Genomic DNA, 6,660 nt, shown 5'->3' on the forward strand with positions numbered 1-6,660 from the left:
TGCAATATACATATTTTTATTGTTTTGTGTTTAAAACTACTCAGAGAGACTATCAGCGCTCATCACAGGTTTGTATCTGCATTGTGTCTCATGCAGTGATGAGCTGGATCATATACTGACAAAGAAACAAAGAGAGAACGACAGTGTGAGAGGCCAGTTAGCCACATTGCAGTCAGGGGCCACTTGGAGAGGTGAAAAAGGGGAAATACATATTGATAAGATGCGGTGGTAGGCCCCTGTAGTCCCTTTCCCAAGACAGGCCACAGACTGGAATTATAATGAGTGGGATTAACACCCCCTACCACTGCTGTTTCTAACCCCTCAGCCCCCCTACCCACCCCTCAACACACACACACACACACATAAAACACACACACACACACACACATTTGTTCCCCACAAGCACTTCTACTCTAGGATCTGCCCTGCACGAAGGACAGCAAGCCAAGTGCCAGTGAGGAACATACTGACGTTAATTAACAACATCTGACACAGATGCCACGCTTGTACTCGCTCGAGAGGTGGTCCAGCACATTATTTCATTTTGGTTATTTCCTTTCATTTTTTTCCTCCCCTTTTTCTCTCCTTGCTTGATTCACTTAATCTCCTTGACATGCTGTCCTCTCTTTGCGTTAGGGATGCAAGGTTTGAACTGGCTTTGAATGCAATTAACTTTCCCCTTGTCAGGCACTTTTGTTTAATTTTGAATAACCCTTTGCTCATAATAAGGAAGCTATAAAAATCTCATAGCAGAGATACATGTGGTGATATTCATTGACATTCACACCTTGCTTTTCTCTAATCTATTTGCTCTCTCTGATACCCCAAATATTGTGACACCAGACACAACATCGAGGCCCCCGTATTGAGGCCGGTTCGCTCGGTGCACCACCCAGAAGCACGTTCACAAAGAAGAGCCATTTCACAACACGGCTCAGGAGGCAAAAGTCAAGCTTTCAATCAAAGGTAGCAAAAGAAAAGGCCCTCAGACGTTTGGTAATTAGCCCGCACTTCTACTGTGCTGGAGTTACACCATGCCAACACAAAGAGTGCAAGTGACACATATGCTCAATCCCGTATCTGCACCACTAATCAGCCGACCTCAAACTAAAATAGATGTGTGACTTGTCTGCAGACGTGTTGATAAGTGGCACATATGTCAGACCATTATTTGTGATGCAACTCGGAGAGAGAAGGAGCACACCGAGCCAGTATACTGTACAAGAACAAAGAGCAGAGGTGAGGATGGGTAATAATCCCTTGCTGTCTTGGGGGACCATTCACCCATCAGGGGCCCTGCATGCGTTCTCGCTGAAAGTCTGAGGAGATGTGGCATTTTCTAAACTGGCCAGACACTTTCTGCCTCCTCTGCTGTTTCTCTTTGGTGGCAAGAATGACCCGGATTCCCTCCTGACCTGCCTCTGGTAATGACCGTCGTACATCATGTCTTAAGTGCTGCAGCCCTCGTCGGCTGATGTCGCTGGCCTGTCCAGTGCTCATTTCCATCTGACCCACCGAGTCCTGGACTGGGGCCACGGCAGGGAAATTAAACATGCATCATGTGATTCATCTTCTGAATGACTCCCACCTCATAAGGGACCTGACCACTGGGGATAAATAATCACAAAGGACCTTGATGGCTCTCCTGTCTGTCCATGTGTCAGCCAGTGATGCTGAGACTTTGTTATGATTTGTTCAACAAGCAAGAAATGTATTATTGTCATACTAGACATGTGAGTGCAGAAGGTCTGCAATTCAAATATGATCATTACTGACCAAAGCAAGTAATAATCAGCTCAAACCTTCCAGACAACCTGCAAGAACAGCTTTGAATTTCACTCATCGGTGATCAATAATATCATATTTGCTGACATGTTGACAGTTTTAATTTCTCCTGAGCTGGAGGATAAAACACCTGTCAATATTACCAGAAAAGTCCACAACCCCAGAAGCTGAAGGGGTGGGGCTGCTCAAACGTTATGCTGCCGCCACCTGCTGGTAAGCAGCTTTTGAACCCGTCTCCCCCTCCCCTTTTCTGCCATTCAAACTCACCAACCCCCCAAAGTAACCAACAGTAAAATTTCACTCTTGCCTCAGCTCCACTCCGCAGCCTTTTTACAAACCCCAAAGCTGAATGGATAAGTGTTTATTTTTTAGCTCTTAAAAAATATTTCCTTTCACCTTTTAAAAACTTGTCTGGGTTGTCCACATAGTTTGAGCAGAAATATAGGCCTGTGTAATTCTATCATGCACGGAGATGGCTGTAGACAGGATGGGGTTGCAGATATGGAGGTCAGAAGATAGACAAATGGACAGTTTCAACTTAGGCAACTTTAATTATTCTAGCAGACGCAATCACACATCTCTCACACTGATGACGCACCTGATGAAGAGGCCATTGTGCCTGCACAAAGGCCACGTGTTTTCCTTAAATCTCTTTAAGTCACCACTCGACACACTCCTGGGCTCCTGAGGCACCACACTGTATCTACAGCAGGCCTGAGTCCAGGAACAGACAAAGAGACTTCTCAACCATTTATCTTAAAACTGCCACATTACTCTAAACACTGTCTTTTCAATCGAATAAAACAAATTCTAGTGCTCTCACTAATGGTCACATCGAATATTGACCACGGGAGGTAAGTCTAACAAAATTAGTATGCAAAAGACCTGCCCTCGCGAGGCCTATAATTTCCTTGCAAATGATTTCTGTATTTGAGGATGAATCGAAAAAAAAAAAAAAAAAAAGAAACCAGACAATGGCATTTTGAGCGTGCATGCGTGTGCAGCCTCCCAATAGAAGTTGCATTTAAATAACTTAACCCGCGACAGCAGGTGGGATTGGGACGAAATAAGGTAAAATGCAGAGTGGAAAGATCCGACACTCTGCATCTTTGATATTTAGTTGATAGGCGTTGGCATGACGCCCCGACGGTGTGAGCTGAGGACAAAAACAAGTGCCTCAGAGACCGTCAGCTATAAGAAAGCCCTGCATTTTTGCTCTTTAGCCTACATTATGTGCAGCGGGCAGAGTGGCTGTGGCATGCTGTGACATCTTTTTCATGAGTTAACTTAATTAAACGTATATCCGCCTTTACATTGTTTTGTCCAGACAGACTTGTCAGACTGCCTCTTAGGAAAAAAAAAAAGCTTTCATTTTCTAAGAAAAAAAACCGAAAAAATGTAGTACTTGTACGCCTTAATAATCTAATAATAATAATAATAATGATGATAATAACAATAGTAATAATAATAATTCTTTTAACTGACTTCTTGGAAAGTATCTCGTCATTTTGCTGAGCCGCACAGGCCTATAGGCTTCACGCAAGGCAGCATTTATTCTGACCACGAGTCTATGAATGTTAATTGCACCGTTTCCGAATCATAAATACTAACATAAATCACCGGACTATACAATATTATGCTCTACTTTTTATGTCCCCTACGTGGTCCGCAGGAGTACATCCCCATCACTATAAATCACATCCCTGCAGCTTCCAGCACTGTTGCAGGGACTGAGCAGTGCCCGCGCACTTTCCACTGCTCACAGACCATTTCACGGTGTTAATTTTAATGTACATAAAGGATGAAGCTGTGGCTCCCATGTTCGATGTCCGTTTGGTAATCAATCACGATTCACAATGTACATCATGTTATATTAAAATCCGACCAGGGTAATTTCTGTGATCAGTCATTGAAATAAACGAAGGCATAGGGATTCGTTAGAACTGTAATAAAATGTGAATAATAATAATAATTATTATTATTAACTACTACTAATTATTATTGTTATTATTACTGTAAAATAAAATTCCCATTTGAGAGACATTATTTCAGCTTTAATTTTAAGAATTACTGTTTGACTATTTATTTAAAATGTAAGCAATTGACAAGCAGTCAAAATATATTAACACGTGTTAAAACGTGTAGACACTGACTGTGATGGAGAAACATTTTATGGGGAATCTGTTCTGCAATTTTTGCAAGTTTTTGACATCTTTTGAAATTAAAATATAAATTAGTTCAATTCCAAATTTTTTTGACACCACTGAGATGATCTGTTCTACTTGGCTCCCATATTTTTAATTAAAATTTAAAAAAAAAAAAAAAGGTTTTCTGCATTAAATGCAAATTGTAGGTTTTTAATCATTTCACATTAATTTTAGGGTCATAACTTATTAATTCTTCATAAAACCAAACTGTTTCTCACAACAATAAAAATTGAAATTTAGGTCAAATCAGCCTGCTTTTAACTTTTTAAAGATGCAACGTCTGTGAGCATATTGTAAGAAACACTTTGTGTCTCAGGGATACCAACACCAACAACTCTATTTATTATTTGGTATAATTAAACTCTTTCTGATTTATAAATGACTTTAAAGAATATGAGAGAGTAGGTTTTAAACATGTCACCAATACAACAACAATTTTAATTCCAAGACAAATGATTATAATTGTATTCCTTGTATTGAGAATACAAGAATTAGCTTTCCTTTAACCAAACTACATGTATGTTTTGGCTGTTTTGTTCTGTCCTGCATACAACAGTAGTGAGCACAGCAGAGTGGGCGCCTTAGCCCTCCAGTGTACATGTCTCTCTATGTGTCTGTGTCATAACCTCCATCAGGGTTTCATATTTCCCTCTCCCCTCATCTGTCCCAGCATGGTAGCCTTAATATGCATGTCTCCGTACCGACACGCTCTGACTAAATGGCCACATTTGCACATCTTTTTTGCAGCCTATGTCCAATCCCCTCGCTCCGTTAATGCGAGTTAATTTCTTCCCCCAAAATAATACTTTCCTTGGAAAGTGCTACATCATTTATTCTGAGGACTTCGGTGAACTTCTTTGAAAAATTAATGCCTTTAATTTTGGTTGATGGCAACATCAGTACAGCTCTGTAAATTGCACTTTAATGAGATTTTGCTACAGGGGATAATCTGCAACTGACAGAAAAAACATCTTGAAAACATCTGTAGACCTATGATTTCACTCTGACGATTCTACCCCCTGTAAATCTCTGAGCTGAGGGATGAGCAGAAAAATGGTTGCTTGATAAGTACAACTTTATGATCCAAACTGTTAAAAGTTAAATTATAAGAAGTAAACTTAGAGTATGCCTTATCACTAGTCTGAATGAGTAAATAGGATGGGAGGCAGAAGGAAGACCTCAATAAGATGATTACTGGAACTTGTGGACAGTGAAAATAATATTCATTATCACCTTGTGTCCGCTATAACATGCTCGAATAAACATAACTTATAAATTTCAAAACATCAAACACTCAGCAAGCAGTGTGTGGACCAAATAAGAAAATCATAAAGCAAACAAAAATTTACAGTCTGATGTCAAGATCAAAAGATTGTCCAGACTGATCAAGAACGAGAACAGCCAGCCAACTTTTGCATCTGATGATAAGAAGAAGAAGAAGAAAAAAAAAATTCCATGCAGATATTTAACATTTGATCATAAAAAACCACAGCGCTTCCACCCTTGCAACCAATCCAAATTGAGCCCATCTGAAGCGCTTTGGTGTAGATTGCCTTCCTTGGGGTGTCTGGACAAAGTCACATGGCCCAGTAACTCTTCCAAGGAGACAGATTTGGACGCCGTCCAGCAAAAGTATAGAGCAGATCATCTGCAGCCCGAGCTAAGCCAAAGTCCCCCCAAATTAAAGCTGACACATTCAATCTCGTCAACATGGTATTTTTTTTTAATGTGTCTTTCTCACACTGTCACCTGATCTCTTTACAGCGCCATGAGACTATGTTAATCTAATCTCTTTTAAAGGTTGGTTTTTTCCTTCTCTTTTTACAGCTTTAACACCACTGCTCTCCATTCAATATAGAGAGGAGTGGCAAAGAGAATCTGCAAGGTGAACTATGAATGTCTCATTACTCTTTTACAGATGTGTTCAAAATTTCCACCTGGTCTGTATTTTCCTCATTCTCTCTTTATTTCCCTGTCTATGTTTTGTCTGCCTCTCGCTTGCTCTTGCTGTCATGGAAACAAAAGCTTGCCTAAGCTAATTACAGACCAGACAGCAAACTGCAAGGTGGGATGTAGTGAGGAATGCTTGTTCTCATAATGAATGCAATGCTGGATTGGAGGCAAGTGATGGAGTCCCACCCTGTCTGATTTGGTCCTGCTTTTTGAAATTCCTGACATTTATTGGCCCATCCTCATTCAATCTGTAAAGAGCTTAATGTTTTCCATGTGCAACCTCACAACCCTGCAGCAGAGGAAGACATGTTTCCAAATGTTTCATGGTGAGGGTTTGTCTCCTTTGAAAGCTGCTCCTTCACTCAGATTCCCCCCGTCTCACCCCTGATAACAAAAAAAGTACACACCCTACCTTGACAATTTGAGAAAAGAGAAAACAGTTCCTACTGGGGGCTGAAGAGAGATTTTAAAGAGTTGTACCAAACTGAAAGGTGTTACAGTAAATGGTTTCATACTCGGAGTGGGAACGAGGTAGGGCGACCGTGCCTTTCCTAACCACTTGTGTTTTCACCAACTTCTTTTTTCCCCAAGAGTGACACAATTAAATCAGCTCCAGTGATTGGTGCTGCGGTCAGTGCCAAGTTGGGATCACGCTCCCAGCACGGTCCTGGGTCTTCAGCGGTTTGAGCAGACAACTCTTGTCTGGTTGGTGGCC

The sequence above is a fragment of the Thunnus thynnus genome, chromosome 21 (genome assembly GCF_963924715.1).
Source record: "Thunnus thynnus chromosome 21, fThuThy2.1, whole genome shotgun sequence".
NCBI classification, from domain to species: domain Eukaryota; kingdom Metazoa; phylum Chordata; class Actinopteri; order Scombriformes; family Scombridae; genus Thunnus; species Thunnus thynnus.